Here is an 18,098-nt window from a genome sequence, read left to right as displayed (position 1 = left end):
AATCCCCAAAACTGCACCCAGCAATGCCCAGAGATCCACGACTGGAAGCATTTCCCTGGGAAATGTCCTTTACAGAGCCAGCAGGGTCAGGGGGAAAGGAAAAACAACACTCACACATGATCAATATTTTTTAAAATAGGATTTGAAAGCAAAGCACGAGAAGCCTCTGTCTGGTTTTCATTTAAAATGGAAAAAAAAATAAGGCTATTAATACATGGTAATGTTACTCCACTGGAAGAACAAAGTGTAGATAAAACCTGCAGGCTTAATAAGGCTCAGGAACAATCAAATTGAAAGCAAATCTTTGAAAATCTCTAGGTAATCTGTGTTCCATTTATCATGCTTTGGCAATCAGAAAGTAAAACCAGGCTTAACATAATGAGGAAAATCAAACAGGCTTTTTTCCCCCCCTGCTGCTCTAAAATCCCAGAATATCATCATCACAGAAAAGGGGGGAAAAAAGGAGGAACCTCTGCCCTCCTGCTGGAGCAGAGGGAATTTAATTGCAAAGGTTTCTTCCTGTGTGCCTGAGAAGATGATGCAAGGCTGGGATTTTTTAATGACAATATTTAATTTCTCCTTGGTGACACGGAGCTAAAGCAGCGCTCCTGTCCTGAGCTGGCTGATGGGAAGGCAACAATGGTTTGTAACAAGTGAAAATGGGAAAAAAACAAAAAAAACAACCTGATTTCTCTTGACATCACCTGGCCAGGTCAGCAGCACAGAACTGGTCCCACCAGGCTGGGGAGATGCTGAGGACACTGGTGGGAAGGACAGGGCATCACCTGAATAAAACACATAAAGAAATAAAATAAAACAGGGATCTAAAGCTGCCAGTTGCCCACAGAATCAAATTGAATTAGCTCAGCTCAGCCTCCCCCATTTTTCCTTGGTGATAAAAGCACTCACTCTGCAAATATGGGATTTTATGGGGGAAAGCAAGTCCTGGAGCTCGGGTGGGGGAATGGGAGAGCTCAGCCCAGTGAGGGATGTCCTGGGCTCTCCATTATCACTAATTGCTGCTTATATGACCCAAAAATAAATCAGAATCTCTGCACAGAGGGACAGACAACAGGTGTGGATCACAACCATCCCCGGAGCTCACAAAACAGCCAAAATCTCCTTCCCATCCAGAGGGAGGATCCTCCTGTGCCCATGCACATCATCCTCACCTTCCTCACCTTGCAGGGCTGGGGATGGTCCAGAGCACCTGCCAGGGGTTAATGAGCAAAATATCCTGAGTGAAGCAGGTTAATGAGCATCCCTCGTGCAGGTGAGGAGCTGGGATGGGAATATTCCCTGCTCCAGTGGGGCTGGGGTGTGACAGCCACCAAGGAAAGGAGGTGAGGAGAGACAATCACCTCTCCTCAGCTGGATCAGCCCCAGCCAAGCTCATCTGCATTAATCTTGCTCTCATTAAACTCAGTTGTTCTGTTTCTAATTCAACCAGCGCTGCCAAGATCAGGAATTAAAAATGGATGAGGCAGTGTCCCTGGAAAAAAAAAATAGAAATTAAAAAAAAAAAGGAAGTTCATCATCCAGAGCAGCACGGATTTTGAAATAATCATGAAAATGTCTGGCTGCTCCTTTGGGCTTGACACTTCCATGAGGGGTGGGAAAATGTGCAAAAACTGAGACTGTTAAACAATCATGGGAGTCCAGAGGCTCACTTATGGGGAAAATCCAAATTCTGAGCCCCAAGTCCTGGGGAAACCCCAAATTCTGAGCCCCAGAAATGGCCTCACTTATGGGGAAAAAAACCCCAAATTCTGAGCCCCAAAATTGGCCTCACTTATGAAGAAACCCCAAATTCTGCTCGTGGGGACAGAGCAGCACCCAGGAGGAATGTGTGAGTTAACAGCAGAAGCAAATAATGATGTTTCAAATTCTGCATGAGTGACAAACTCAACATTATTTTCAATCTGACCTAATTAAGGTCACCGATGACAATGGCTGGAGACAAAGACGATAAACACCATTTATTTGAAGCAGATGAGAGCTTGGAAAAGGCTCTCCAAAAGCCAAAACTAAATAATATTTCTGAGAGATCCAGAGCCCTCCCAGCCCATAAAAACACCCACAAACTGCAGTGGCTTTTGCTGACCCAGGCTGGAGAGATCCTGCTGAGCTGTCTGGGTCTCTCTGCACAAATCTGCTTTTTTTCCCTCATTAAAATCACCATGTTTGCACAGCAAAGCTCAAGCAGGAGCCAGGCCAACCCCAAACTAAGCCTGGGAGAAGTTTGGGATTAACTCCTTTAGAGCCAAGAAGAGAAGGAGAATCAATAAATATGGGCTGGCAGTGATGGGGGATTTATTTATAGCAGGCATTCATTGCCTCCAGGATCTGAATAAACACCCATCAGCTTTCAAGGTGATGAATCAAGTATTAATTAACCTGCTAGGAGTAAAAAAAAAAAAAAAAAAGGATATTAATGTTTTAAAGGGAAGCTTCCAGCTGAGGGGAACAATGGGAGAGAGCAAAGCTGAAGTTTCCAAATAAAATAATAAATGAATAAAATAAAACCTTTTAGTGCTGGAAAGGAGCAATGGGCGCAGAATGAACCAGGTGGATAGTCTGGCTGGTAACTGGGAAAATATAAAACAACAAAACACAAAACAAAACAAAAAAAAAAGAGAAAAACTAAACCAAAAAAATAAAAAAGCTTTCTTGGCATGTCTCCAGAGTTTCAGGGTGGAGAAAAAATGAAAATTCAATGGGCATTGGATTGGCCCAAGCCAGCCCCTGCCAGCACAGAGCCACTCACACCCTGCAGCGTGGGAAGTTGCATTTATCACCTCCAGACAAGGATGCAACAAGTGGGTTTTTGATTTAATTTCCCTCCACAGGTCCCTTCTGGACCCTCTGGCAGTGCAAACAATAAAAATCCAGAGCAGCAGAGAGGGCAGGACGTGCTCTGGAGCAGCCCTTGGCACTCAGGTCCCACTTTGTTCCACTCAGGGACAGAAATTCCCTTTTTTTTTGGAGCTCCTGCAAAGCAGCCACGTCCCAAGGAGACCAGCAGGGCTCAGCTCAGCATATGCACAAGAAAACAGAAATATTTCTGGAGGACCAGACTGTTTTCAGAGCAAAAACGCCCAAATGAGATGTGACACCAAAAGCTGGGCAAAAAAAGGAACCAATTTCCTGCAGGTCCAGCACAGACAGCATCCAGCTCCCTGGGATGGTTTGGCTGCATCCCCTCTGCTCTCTGCAGCTTCCAAGGGATGTAAATCACAACTTTGGAGAGGTTTTTCTCTGAGACACAGCTCTCCTGCAGTCGAGCAGGGAGGCAAAAAAATCCTGTATTATTCATGGTGTTCAGGATCAGCTTCATCTGCCTGTGCTCCACCCCTACAAACCCAAATCTTTAACAGCTTCAAGCTCTTTTTTAATCTTTTTTTTATATATATAAGGAGAAGAAAGCATACGCAGTCCTCCTTTTCCTGCCCATTTTTTAGCTCTTTTTTTCCCTCTGCGTATTTCCAGCTCTCTACCCACACACAGCCACGCTGCAGACAAACCATCCTAAAAAAAAATAATTGAAAGAGATCTAAAAAAAACAACAGTAATCCAGGGGGTCATCAACTTCCAGAAATGCAAACTGACTTAGGAAACCACAAGCTCTTTCTGTTGTTGTTATTTTTTTCTATGGGATTTTTTACAATCTTGTTCTAAAGGCTGGCAAGGGAGGAGTTCTGTCTTTCCTCGCCCTCCTCTGCTCCCCTGCTGCACGCAGACATTTCTCACCAGCCTTGCTCATCTCACATTTCAGGGCAGAGCAAATGTTTGTGCATGCAGGGGGGGCAGGGATGATGACTCAATTAGACACCTCATAAAAATCTGATTTAGAAAATTCCCTCCCACCAGGAAGCAGCCCAGCCCGGCGCCCCCCTGGCACACAGAGGCTGCTCCCTGCACTGAAACCCCTCTCACCCTGCTCAGATGTCACAATCCACGAGGCATCTGCCACTGCAAGTGACAGACACCCTCCCAGCCCCATAAATCACATTGCCAGCATGCCACCATGGTATTTTCTGAAAAATCCCCCGGCCAGGATTGTTCTGCTGAGAAGCTGAGTAGCCTCAGAAAAGAAATGCGAACAATAATTATCTGATTGCTTGGAATGTGGGCTGGAGGTTGCTCCCCAACAGGTGCATCTTTAATTGATTCCATGTGAATTGTTTTTAATTAATGACCAATCCCAGACCAGCTGTGTCAGACTCTGTGGTCACTCACAGGTTTTTTATTATTCATTCTTGTGTAGCCTTCTGATGCCTCCTTTCTCTTTCTTTAGTATAGTTTTAGTATATAATTTTCATATAATACATATAATATAATATAATATAATATAATATAATATAATATAATATAATATAATATAATATAATATAATATAATATAATATAATATAATATAATATAATATAATATAATATAATATAATATAATATAATATAATATATACCACCCACCAGTGGGGTCTCTATGGGCTGTACAGCTCACACAGTGCCAAATTCCTTGTGCAGAACCTTCCCCATAGTGCAAAACCTTCTTCACATTTAGCAAAACCTCCTCCTCATAGTGCAAAACATTCTCCATGGAGCAAAACCTTCTCCATACACAGATCAAAACCTTCTCCATGAAGCAAAACCTTCTCCACACAGAGCAAAATTTTTTCCATGGAGCAAGATCTTCTCCACACTGAGGAAAACCTTCTCTGCTCATGCAGAAACATCTCCACAGAGCAAAACTTTCTCTACTCATGGAAAACCTTTTCTCATAGTGCAAAACCTTCTCCCACAGTGCAAAACCTTCTCTATGGAGCAAAACCTTCTCCACGCTGAGCAAAACCTTCTTTCCTCATGCAAATCTTTCTCCCCAAGTGCAAACCCTTCTGTCCTCATGCAGAACTTTCTCTCCTCATTTTGCAGAACCTTCTCTCCCAGCGCAGCCATCCTGGCAGCATCATGTGAATGTGTCCATTCCCCATGCATGAAGTGTAATCTGAGAAATTGCAGCATTTTAGGGCAGGTTTTGATTTGATGGGCCTGGCCAGGTTCAGACAGGAAAATGAACAAGCAGCGCTGAGTGCTGGAGCAGCATCATTCCAAGCAGAACACAGCACTGCAATATTCATAGCAGGAGACACCAATTCTGTATTAAAAAGAGCTGAATTTTTAAATTGCCCTGTAGTTTCATAAGCAAGAACCCTGCAGGGAGCAGCCAGGCTGCAGAAAGCAGCACAAAGACATTTCTGGGACTGCGTAAACTGAAACCACTGGGGCCAGAGGCCAGCTGGACTGGGATGAGGATGGTCTGATCACAGCCTGGAGTAACCAAAATCACAGAGGCCACAGGACCATGGCAGGATCATTCCCATCAACAGCTTTACACCCCTCCCACAAGGAGCTGGCGGTTTCCTTTGGAGCACAGATGATTCTGTTGCACCTCTGTTTCATTTCCCTCTGGGTGAATATGCTTTGTTTTGTGGCTGGGCAAAGTAAATAAACTCATGATTCAATGAAACTTGCCTGGATTTTTATTTTCCCTTTCTCCAGTGGGACAGTGGGCTCAGACCCCAGCTCCCTCAGGGGTTCCTCACAAGGTTTTTGTGTTCCCAGCCCCTCTCCAGCCTCGCTGCCTGCTCTGTTCAAACCCTCATTGCATTCAAACACTACAGCCACAGCACACAGATCAGCTTTTTGTGCTTTTTGTCAAACAAATCCCATTCCCAGTGGCTGGCAGCACAGGGAAATGTGCCATGGTGCTGCTCTGAAGGGTTTACAGCTCGCTGCAGCACTTCAGAGCTGCTGTTGTTTCCATGGCTGAGGCCACGAGAGGCTGTGAACAGGAAGGAATTAGGCACTCATGCAAAGACCATTAAAGTCAAGGGGAATCTTTCCATTGACTCGAGAGGGTTTGGCTGCCAGCCCTGGATTTCAGGGTCTGTTGTGGGGGATTTGCAGCAGGAAATGGGAGCAGGGCTTTCCAGGTTTTCTCAGCATTTCTGATGGAGTTTAGCACAGGAGGTCTCTGTGCCCATTTTCCTGCATGGAAATTAAGAAGTGAGTGCTCCTCCCAGGTGCAAGGCCCTCACTGACCATCCTGGGCACAACTAATACCAGATGGATGGGAGGAGCACATTCCTATGGGAATTAAGATTTCTTTATGGCTCCTGACACATCAGCCCCTGATGCACAACCCACATTTGATGTGTCAGTCCAAGAGGCAAAAATACCAAGAACCCAAAGCTTCAGCAGGTCTGAAAATCTTGTTAATCCCAAACTCAGATTCCCAATGGGGGTGAAGCCCCCCCTGGCATCCAGATTCACTGATTGCAGATTCCCTCCCTGCTCACTTACAGCCAAAGCTCTGCACAGGTCGGATCTGTCTTTGCATGGAGGCCAGAGGGAACAAAAGGACAGAAGGTCTGAGCCGCCTCTACTGCTATGGGCATGGTGCCTTTTCTATTTTTTTGTATTTTTCAGGTTTTGTATTTTTCAGGTTTTTCAGGTTATATATATTATATATATATTATATAATATATATATAATATAATATAACATAACATAACATAACATAACATAACATAACATAACATAACATAACATAATATAATATAATATAATATAATATAATATAATATAATATATAAATTATATATTATATAATATATAATAAATAAATAAAATAAAATAAAATAAATAAATAAATAAAAATTATATAAATATATATATTATATATAATATAATATAATATAATATAATATAATATAATATAATATAATATAATATAATATAATATAATATAATATAATATAATATTATATTATATTATATTATATTTTATTATATTATATTAATAAGGATTATAAGAAGTTATAAGAATTATAATGATATAACAGGCAAATTATAAGAATGATAAGAATTAGAATTATAATGATATAATAGAAAACTAAGAATTCCCAGACTGCCTGAGGCAGCACAGGGAGCAGCCTGCGCTGTCCCTAAGTGGATTGACAAGTGTCCAGGATCAGTGTGAGCACATGCCAGCTGCTGGGGAATCATCTCCCACTCACAGCAATTACCAGGGTGTCCCAGAATCCAATAAAGCAGCTGAGAAGAGGAGCATCTGGTGCTGCTTGCCAGGCTCAGGGAGATGAATCTGGGCAATAAAGAAGTGTGATTTTCATCCCTTGAGTCATCATTCACCGTTTGGCACTGGATGTGTGTGATTCCTCCTCCCTTGGTGGGTTTGCCTGGGAGGAGATGAGATGAAATTCCTTCCCCCAGCAGGGATCAGGAGCTGCTCCCTTCCATGAGCTGAAATTCCTTCCCTCAGGAGCTGCTCCCTTCCATGAGCTGAGCATCTGTTGCTGGCTGGGGGCTCTGTACAAATCACAAATGGGATGGGACTGCTGAGGAACAGCCTTGAACTGTTTTATTTTTCAGCATCAGTCTCATTACATGGCCATGACAATGGGAAGATGCCACCAGCCCACATCCCAGGAGCAGAAAAAGAACTTAATGTTACAACTCACTTTATAAGCTTTTTGACCAATCACACAAAGCAAAAGCACATTGACAATAGTTCTAATCACTATAAGAACAGGTACCTTTGGTAAACAATGCTTGCTTATTTCAAATACAATACCTGCTTGTGAGCCTTCAAACACAATGCACAGAGCTCCATTATTAAGCTTAGAACTTCCTAATATCTCACTAGATAAACTTTTCTGCAGCCTAGGGAGTTATTCTAGACAAGCATTAATACACAGAAGAAGAGTCCCTGCAGTCTCCACACTCCTCTCCAAAAAATCCACCCCAATTTCAGATTTAAAACTCAGGCAAAGTGCTGAAGCAGGGAAGGTTCCTTCCCACATAAAGCAGCCAAAAAATAATCCCAGAGCAGAGGGAACACTGTGGATTACACAGCACTGATCCCATCTAGCACAAACACACAGCTGAACCGCTCCTTGAAAACTCTCCTTAAAAACAGCCCCTTAAAAACCCTCCATGGATGATTCCTAGAAGTAATCACCAGCAAATTTTATTCGTGGGAAAGCACAGCAGAGCTGAGCTATATTTAATAGTGGAAAGAAGATAAAAGTAATCTCTCCAAAGGTCTGCAAATGCAGAGACTCTGTGCTTGGATATAAACTTCAGTGCATCCTCTTGCAGTAAATTCCAGCACAGCTCAGGGATGTTTTCCTTGTGTGGGCAGCAATTCAGGGAATATTTGGTTTTCAGATCAGAGGCAGCCATTAAAGCATCTTTCCTGAGCTTCTTTTCACCCCAAGCTGAAATATTTCATCCCACAACTGGAGAGGGCAGGAGCTTTGATAATGCAGAGCCCTCAAATCCCCCTGCCAGGAAGAATTCCAGAATTCTCCTTGGGGAATTTGCTCCTTCTTTCCATTCCATTTCCCTTTGGGGTTTTTCCTGAAGCAGAGCTTTTTCTCCCCAGGGAATTTTTCCTACAAACCCCTGAAAAGAACCACAGCCAGCATCTCAGCAGCATCCACCTAGAAAAAGCCCTGAGTGGCCCCAAAGTCACCCCAGACACCCAGAGTGTCACAATGTTGGCACTGAAATCATTTCACACGTCGATTTTTATGTAAATCGGGGCTCACTGTTTATTTCTGGTAAGATTAAAATGCTTGGCATCATCTCTGGGTTTTCAGGGCTGTGAATTCAATTTGCAGAGGGCACCTGGGAGAGAGGAGGATGATTTGGGTTTTTTTGTCCCCAGGAATTAATATTGTTTGTTTGGAACATCTTAAAGGCTAGGAAGCCATCATTCTGGATCATAGCTTATTGAAAGACAAAGTTTATTTTTAAATTATATTTGGAATCAAACTCACTTTATGCCTTTCAAGAAGCTGCTGCTTTTCTTCTTAAACCTTTAAATTTTACCCTTTCTGTCAGAAAAGCTGTTGCTTTTCTTCTTAAATCTTTAATTTTGACCCTTTCTGGGTGTAAAATCTGCCTGTTTGTGTCCCCAGCTCCTGAGTCCCCCTGCCAGTGCTTGTAGCACAGAGCTGCAATTCTATAACTCCACAAAATGTTCTTTTAATGTTCCCACAGGGGCACATTAAAAATGGGCTTTAAAGTATGAATTTAATGACTTGGGATAAAATTGAGTTTGTGTGCAATATCTGACTCTGAAAGTGTGTAAATGTTTAATTAATTTGTGCAGGGGGAAGGAAAAAGGAAAAAGGAAAAAGGAAAAAGGAAAAAGGGAAAAGGGAAAAGGGAAAAGGGAAAAGGGAAGGAAAGGGAAGGAAAGGAAAGGAAAGGAAAGGAAAGGAAAGGAAAGGAAAGGAAAGGAAAGGAAAGGAAAGGAAAGGAAAGGAAAGGAAAGGAAAGGAAAGGAAAGGAAAGGAAAGGAAAGGAAAGGAAAGGAAAGGAAAGGAAAGGAAAGGAAAGGAAAGGAAAGGAAAGGAAAGGAAAGGAAAGGAAAGGAAAGGAAAGGAAAGGAAAGGATTATAACGATGTAATAGGAAGATTATAAGAAGTATAAGAAATTTTAAGAAATTCTAAGATTTATAAGATATAATAGGAAAATTACAAGAATTATAAGAAGTTATAAGAATTACAATGATATAATAGGAAAATTACAAGAATTATAAGAATTTATAAGAAGTTATAAGAATTATAAAATATAATAGGAAAATTACAAGAATTATAAGAATTGTAATATATAATAGGAAAACTACAATAATTATAAGTTATAAGAATTATAATGGCATCATAGGACAATAAAAAGAATTATTAAATTAACAGAATCCATGCTGATGTGAGATCCCACCAGGAGCAGAAAGGCAGGAATTCCCAGCCTGGCACTCTGGCCATGCCCAGCCCTTCCTCCCCACCGTGCCCACATCCCAGCAGGCTCCTGAGCACCACCAGGGCCGTGCCCAACCCAGAGCTATTTCAGCTCTGCTGAAGCCCCTTGGAGCCTGTGCCAGCTCCCACAAGAACATCCAGAATATCACGGGACAAGCTCAGGCCAGGCAAAGAAAGAGCTCAGCTCTCCCCTTGCTTTCAAGGGCATTTTGCAGCTTTCCCCTGCTTGCTGTGTCTCCAGAGCAAACAATGGCAGCCCTCGGGAGATGTGGATCCTCGGGCATCCAGCAGAGTGACAGCAGCCTCGGCTGTAATCATGGCCCTGCAATCTGCATGTCATGAATAAATTGGGAGTTCAGCAATAGCTGCAATCACCACCCACGGGTTGATGGTGAAGATGGGCAGCAGCTGGGTAAATATTCATTTTTGATCTTTCCCTGACAACAAAAAGAGGGATGGAGTGCAGGGCTTGTCCCCTGAACCCCCAAAACTTCTGCACCCATCAGCTGGGCTGGGAAGAAAGGTAGAAAATTTAGAAAATGAGGAAAAATTTCAAACACAGCTAAAATCGAGGCTTTTCTCCTGTTCTTTGAGCCATTTGGTTCGCAGATGTTTTTGGGAGCTCTCAGAGTGTGGCAGTCAGAGCCAACAGGGCACCCACACCATGGCCAAGGGGAAAGCTTGCTGTTCTGAGCAGGCAATTTCCCTGACAGTTTCTTATATAAATATTATATTTAATCTTCAATATTAAATAAACATTAATAATATTAAATAGAATAGAATGGAATAGAATATATAATATATAATATATAATATATTATATATATAATATTATATATTATATATTATATATTATATATTATATTATATAGTATAAAGTATATAGTATATAATATATACTATATAGTATATAATATATATAGTATCTAGTATATAGTATATAGTATATAGTATATATATTATAATATATGTTATGTTATGTATTATATTATATTATATTAGTTTAGTTTGGTTTAGTTTAGTTTATATTAGTTTATATTAATTTATATTGTATTAGTTTAGTTTACATTATATATTATATTTTAACATAAATATTAAACAAACATCCCCACATAACATCAACAGCTCCACCAGGCAGGACACAAATGACTCCAAGGGCTCCTCAGCTTTTTGCTTCCCACCACCACAGAAGCCAAGGGCAGCAGGAACAAATCCTTCTCTGTGGTTATTGCACCCAGCAAACGAGCAAAGGCACCTCCCTGGCATTGCCCCTGGATGGGCAGCAAGGGCAGGGGGATGAAAAACACCAGGACAAGCACAAAACCCCCCAAGAGTCCTTGGAGCAGAAATGGGATTCTCTGGAAATGGCTCGAGCTGCAGCTGAATCCATGTGTGAACAGGAACTGAGTGGAATAATTCACTGTGCACTGACTTTCACCACGGGCCCTGGGACTCAAATCCATGTTCTTTCCAAATGACTGTAATTTCCAGCCCATCTCCTGTGATGAGGAACACAGCCAGCCTGAAATTCCCCCACGGCGCTTGAAGAAATACTTTAACCTGAGATATAATTTACTGAGATTTAAATGTGAGCTCGGCAAGATCTATTTCTGCTGCAGGAACTTGTGCTAAAATTGGCACCAGCTCTCTCCAAGGCTTTCTCCATCCAGCACACTGGGACTGGAAAATTCTACCTGAGTCCTTCTCCATGGGCTGCAGAGGCTTGAAAATGTGGAGAGAAACAAGGTCAGAGATGTTTCCTACTCGTGGAGGTGCCAGGGGAGGAGAACAGGGATTAAACACCCCCTGGTCTCCCTGGTTGGTGGCAAAGGGTCCATAAAGAAGGACAGAGCTGAAAAACAGCTGAATTTTCTGCTGGTAAGAGACCCCTCCTTCTGAGCCCCATTAAAACTATCCTATTTTAATGCTTCGAAAGGAGTTTCCTGGTGTGAAATGAGATGAACCAAGCAGAACTAGAGGGCAGCTTCAGCCCAAGATCATTGCTCTGGCATAGGAATTCATGTTTAAAATGCTGGGGGGGATTTTACACAGAGATATCTGAACCTCCATGGGGTCCCAGCACCATAATTCCATTTTAATTTGATCTGGACACAGGACTGTGCTGATAACAGAGAACATTCCGAGTCTCAGCAGGAATTCTGTTACTGCAAGGGATTCATGGATTCTCCTTGGTTTACGTTCTGCTGGTGATAAAAATCTCAGCTTTGGTGCTGCTTCTCAATGAAGAGAGAAAACAGGAAGCAAAGCTGCTGAGCAGGTAAAATCCAAACAGTTTGGTGGTCAGAAGGGCAGAGGAGGTGGCAGTGACCAGGCTGGTGTGAGCAGCCCCATTCTGAGCCACCACATCCAGCCCAGCACCCTCAGGAATGGAGCTGAGCTCTCTCAAGGCCCTTCCCAGCTCCTCCTTTATTTTTTATTGTTTTCTTTCTTAGTTATTGCCACATGTATTGCAGAATAAGCTGCTGGACAAACCCCTACATGAGCACTGTGTTCCAAAATCGTTACTTTTATTACCCAATCCTGTGTGCACAGAGACAACCCCCCAGAAAAGTCATTGCCACCCTTCTGTGGCCAGCACAGAGCCAAGGCTGAGGTGACCCTGGTGGCAGCAGAGATTAATAGGGAAAGGAAGGGGAAAAACAAACACACACACTAATAGAAAAACCCACTGGAAAAGCAGAGCAAGGCAGTGATGTCCCAAAATCCCAAAAGCTGCCTGGAAGTGGAAGGATTTTTCCCCCTGGCTGACATTGTGCTCACACACACCTGACCACTCTGCAGCTTGCTTTTGGCCATCCCAATTTATGTGTTAATTTACAATTTCCACTCTGGACTGAGGATGAAAATTTCCCCCCTCCCCTCAGTGCAACAAACTCTGAAAAACTGTTTAAAATTGACCCATTCACTCCCTTTCCTTTTCCTCCCCTGGCAGTTCTGATACAGGAGGGCCTTTCCCAAAAATCAAGGTGTAGAGAGGTGCTGGAATGAAACAGCAGAGGAGGAGGAGGAAGAGAAGAGGGAAAGAGGAAAGGGAAAAGGGGAAAGGGAAAAGGGGAAAGTGGAAAGGGAAAAGGGGAAAGGGAAAAGGGAAAGGGAAAGGGAAAGGGAAAGGGAAAGGGAAAGGGAAAGGGAAAGGGAAAGGGAAAGGGAAAGGGAAGAGGAGGAAGAGGAAGGTGCTTTCTCCTCCCTCCCATAACTGACCCCTTGGCACTTCCAGTGCCATCCAAGGTCCTTCCCAAACCCTGCTCTCACCCACAATGTGCCCCCAGGATACACAACACCCATCCCCACCTCCTTTAGCAGTTCCACTTTATCTTCCCACCAAACCCTCATTTCCCAGCCTGTGCTTTCCCCTGGGATAGGCTGGGGCATTGCAAGAGCAAACACACCCAGAGTTATAGAATTTCCCCCTCTAAATAATTGAAATCAGTGTCCCTGCAGACACAGAGGGGTCAGGCAGCCTCCTCCATGGAGGGACACAATGTTCAATTAACTCCTGAGGCAGCTCATTAGCTACTGGAAATTATTGCTGCTCTTCTCTTTAGAGGATTTGCTTTTGAGGACAAAGGTGTCCCAACGTCCATCACAGCCTGCCCTGCCCCAGAACTGGAGCTTGGCTGTTTTCCTTTGTGGTCTGGATGAACTGGGGCTGGGCTGAGAGCTGGAGGTTTGGGATCCATCTGTGATTTCCCCATCACTGGAAGAAAGCACAAAGCCCTTCATTTTCTCTGGTTTGTACACAATCCTTGCCTCATCCACTGTCCAGATTTTAAATCATGATACAGGGAGTCCCAGCCCAGCCCTCAGTGGTTTTACTGAGAAAGTGCTGGGCAGAGGAGCTGTTTCAAGATTTGGAAAATGTTACAGCAGCTTCAGAGAGAGGTTCAAACCCTCTGCCCTGGGTTTGGGGCCTGGCCCAGCCAACAGCAAAGGGAACATCTGTGCCTCTCCCAGCCCTTCTGCCTGCTAACAATAGACAAATAAAACAATAAAAGCTCCTCTCTTCAAAAGCCATTAAAATAAAATAAATACCCTCTGCAAACAATCTGTGTTTTATCCTCTTAATGGCCCCAAAGCCTCCACTTGTCTACAAAAACAATTTCACTCAGCAAGGGTTGAGGAATATTCCTTTCAAATGGTGCACCAGCTGTCCCACAGAGACCACTATGCAGTTAACTACCAATAAAAGCAATTCCACAAAGTAAATACTCATTAAATAACGCGTGCGCAGAGCCCAGCAGGGCAGGCGAGGGATGGGATTTGCTGTGATTTAACCTTTAATGGCACCAGCAGGCTGTTCCCATCTCCATGGCAGGAGCCCATTGCAGAGGGATTGTTTTGTTTGTGCTATCTTGGAAATCAGATCCCATAAACTGAGCACAGGCTGAGCCCTGCCCGGCCGGACAAGCCCTGGGGTTGCTCAAGAGGTCGGCGCCGCTTTCCGGTCAATCCCAGCGTGTCCAAGACAAACAGCCCTGTGACCTCTGGGCTCCACGTCACCCCAGCCCTTCAGGGACGTGCAGCTCGCCCTTCTCCACCAGCCCTGCCTGCACAGAGCTTCTCCAGGCTCCCAGGCTTGCTGCCCACTGTCACAGACATCTTTTCATGAAAAATCCTTTCCTTAGGATTTTCCTCCTGAGAAGCTGGGAGGCCTCAGGAACAAAATGCAAACATTGATTATCTGCTGCTGTGGAATGCAACAGGTGCATCTGTGATTGGTCGCATGTGGTTGTTTCTAATTAATGGCCAATCACAGTCAGCTGGCTCGGACAGAGAGCCGAGACACAATCAATTTGTTATCATTCTTTCCTATTCTATTCTTAGCTTAGCCACCCTTCTGATGAAACCTTTTCTTTTATTCTTTGAGTATAGTTTTAATATAATACATATCATAAAATAATAAATCAGGCCTTCTGAAACATGGAGTCAGATCCTCGTCTCTTCCCTCATCCTGGGACCCCTGTGAACACGGTCACATTCCACCTGTTGGATTTTGTACAGGAGCACTGAGAGCCTTCCCAGCCTCACCACAAAGGGTTCATATCTCACCCCACCCTCCTGGAAGAGGATGGTTTGGTGTTGGGATTGACCATGGATTTTGCTCTAAGCCAGCTGCAGGGATGCTCAGAGGGAGGGAGGGGGAAGCAAAGCTGTGCTGGAGGCCCCGCACACAAGAGCAGCTCGCTCGGACCACGGAGGTGCTTTCCTCTTGTTTGTGCTTAGCTGTGCAAGTTCCCTGCCAAGAGGGAGAGGATCCACCCAGATTCCCCAGCCCTGAGCAGCTGGGAGCTCGCTGAGGCCAAGGGATGAGCGTGGAGCAGCAGCCAGGAGAGCTGGATGGGAGGAGGGAAATGAACCCACGGACGGGAGCTGCTGCCAGGGATGGAGAAGTGTTGGAGGTGTCATGTCTGGGGCACCTCTTCCCTTCTGCCTTCCCTGTCCTGTGGTGAAGGAGGCTCCTGACTCATTCCTGCTTTGTGTGTTTCTAAACATTTCCTTTTATACCCTATAATTGCATTTTTGTACCAAAAACCCTCTGGAGTGAGCACGCTTCTTCTCTCCAGACTCCTCTGCAATGCGAGCAGACAGGCTCTGATTGCCCTGTCAGGGTCTCCAGGGCTCTCCTCAGTGTTGTTAGCTATCAAAAATAATGTCAAGGCAGGAAATGTCAAGGAGGACTTTATTTTATTAGAAAGTTAATTAATTATTTTATTATACTATATTATTTTATATTACATGCATTTAAACTGGATCGGTACAAATGTTTAATTTAACTCAACTGCTCAGAATTTTGTGACTCTCTGCTGACCTGCAGTCTGCACACACACCTGGGCCTGATGCTGTGGGTAAACAATCTCCATATTGCACTTTACTTTGGCATTTACTTTGGCACAACACGGGAGCAGCCAATGAGATAAGAATTGTTTTGATCATTCTTTTCTCTGCTTCTCTCATGTTCAGAGAATGTGAACCCCACAACCACCACCACCACCATCACCACCATCATCACCACCACCACAACCACCATCACCACCATCACCACCATCACTACCATCACCACCACCATCAGCACCATCATCACCACCACCACAACCACCATCACCACCATCATCACTATCATCAGCACCATCACACCACCATCATCACCATCACCGCCGTCATCACCACCACCACCACCATCACCATCATCATCACCACCACCACAACCACCATCACCACCACCATCACCACCATCATCATCATCACTATCATCAGCACCATCACACCACCATCATCACCATCACCGCCGTCATCACCACCACCATCACCACTACACCACCACCATCACTATCATCACCACCATCACCACCACCTCCACCACCATCACCACCACCATCACCACTACACCACCACCATCACCATTACCATCACAACATCATCACCACCACCATCACCACCATCACATCACCACCATCACATCACCACCACCATCACCAGCACCATGCAGGGTGAAGATGGCCCTGCTGCTCTGAGTCCCAGCTGGAGCAGCAGCAGGAGCAGAGCTGCAGGATTGCTCCTGGCACGTCTGTGCCCTTGTCAGTGAAGCAGCAAATGCAGAACTTGGCTCCCCCAGCTGATCTTTTCCTCTCCTTTGTGATGCTGTGTAGCTGCCTTGGTGTTTAATCCTCCTAATTAAGGGCAGTGAGAAAGGGATAATTCTCATCTCCTCCCTTTTGCAAACATGACAATCTGCAGGGTGGGACCAGGCAGCTCTGCGGCATTTCAAGTTAAAAAGACAAAAAGCAGCAGACAGAGGCATTTACCTTTTGGCAAGCCAAAGGCATCTCTAAGGAAGATGGGTTTTAAATCCATACTGTGTGAAAGAATTTAAATTACATACTTAAAACTCCAAATATTGTAAGCTGTGTGTCTGGAAAAACAAGAGGAATATCCTTTGTTTATTAAAAAATGACTTTGAAAAGGCCCTGGCTGGCTTCTATCTGAAATACAAAGGAAGTATTTCTTACTCTGAGATGTCATCATACATTTATTTAAAGCTTTAATTACATGTTTTGGGACATCATCTACGCCTGAACATTTCTCCACTGCAGTTGTCTGGAAGAAGGAGCTTTCCCCCCCCCCCCCCCATCTTTAAATAGTAAATGAGGCAAATTATCTCATGGTAATTCCAAATGGCAATTTGGTTCCGCTGGAGCTGTCAGTGGCCTATCAAAATAGTGATTCCAGGTTAATTTTAGGAACACATCCACCCTTTCCAGAGAGCTGGGATGAGTTCTGCTGAGCCCTGGGGTGGGAAGTGATGCTCACCTGCAGCCCAGGGACCCAGGCTGAGCAGGAAGAGCCACAAGCCAAGGAAGCAGAACACGAGGAGATGCCCAGGAATGTGTGTGGGACAAACTCCAGCAGGATCCCCCTGCTCCAACAGGACACTGGAATTATGGAACCATCACTCTGGCAATATGGAAACATCACTGTGGCATTATGGAGCACCACTGAGTTGTTCCAAATAATACCAACAGTGATTTTGCATTGCAGCCAGCTGGGAGCTGGCAGTCCCAACTGCTTTGGGAAGGACTGTAGCACTTCAGTTTATTACAGATTAATGGGATTGATTTATTATTTTTTTGTTTCTTTTTAATTAGCCTCATTAAAAGCCAAACAATCTTCCAAACAAACAGGGGCACGGGCCCAGGCACTGCTGGTTCCTGGTGCCTTTGTCCAGAATTAGTGTTGCAAACCAGGGAAGATTTATTAATGGTTCCTGGGAGAGATTGGCAGCGGGGAAACAGCTCAGGGAGGATTAGGAGCCAAGCAGGTATCAGCCAGTTTTTGGTGGAGTGTTTGTCACAAGTTGTTCTTTGAGTTTGAAGTGGGTGTCCTTCAACAGGCTGGCAGCCACAAAGCAGGGCTGGGGATTCATCTGGGTTTGCTGAATCCTGGGGCAATCTTTTTAAAAATAAGTTTAAAATAGAAGAAGAATCCTATTGTTAGTCCCAGGCTGTTGCTTGATTTTGGGTTTATGATGTCACTGTCTGGGGGAGCTGCCAGGTCACCTGGCCATGGAGGGCTGAGGAGTAGGGTGTCCCCAGGCAGAGTGTGCAGCTGCACACACCCTTTGCTGTCCCCCGAGCCACCTGACAGTGAGCTGGCTCTCATTTCCCCCCGTTTACATCCAGCTTCATGTCCTGAAAGCTCCTTCTCTACTCCTGAAAGTTCTTTCTCTCCT

The 18,098-nt window shown here is 44.2% G+C and overlaps 2 long non-coding RNA genes across 2 annotated transcripts in view; one reads left to right on the top strand and one right to left on the bottom strand.

Moving 5' to 3' along the window:
- The window catches only part of LOC141731197 (uncharacterized), a 28,925-nt gene extending 28,129 nt beyond the window's left edge, over positions 1–796 (bottom strand). The window contains exon 1 of the long non-coding RNA XR_012583167.1: positions 685–796. This is a non-coding gene — a long non-coding RNA (uncharacterized LOC141731197). The remainder of the gene's footprint in view (positions 1–684) is intronic.
- A 9,166-nt stretch (positions 797–9,962) lies between these two features.
- LOC141731227 (uncharacterized) lies at positions 9,963–14,584 on the top strand. The gene is made up of 3 exons (XR_012583216.1): positions 9,963–10,262; positions 10,976–12,128; positions 13,417–14,584. It is a non-coding gene; the product is annotated as an uncharacterized LOC141731227 (long non-coding RNA).
- The last annotated feature ends 3,514 nt before the right edge of the window (positions 14,585–18,098 follow it).

This window comes from Zonotrichia albicollis, chromosome 19 (genome assembly GCF_047830755.1).
Source record: "Zonotrichia albicollis isolate bZonAlb1 chromosome 19, bZonAlb1.hap1, whole genome shotgun sequence".
Taxonomy (NCBI): domain Eukaryota; kingdom Metazoa; phylum Chordata; class Aves; order Passeriformes; family Passerellidae; genus Zonotrichia; species Zonotrichia albicollis.
This window is presented reverse-complemented; position numbering and strand designations above follow the sequence as displayed.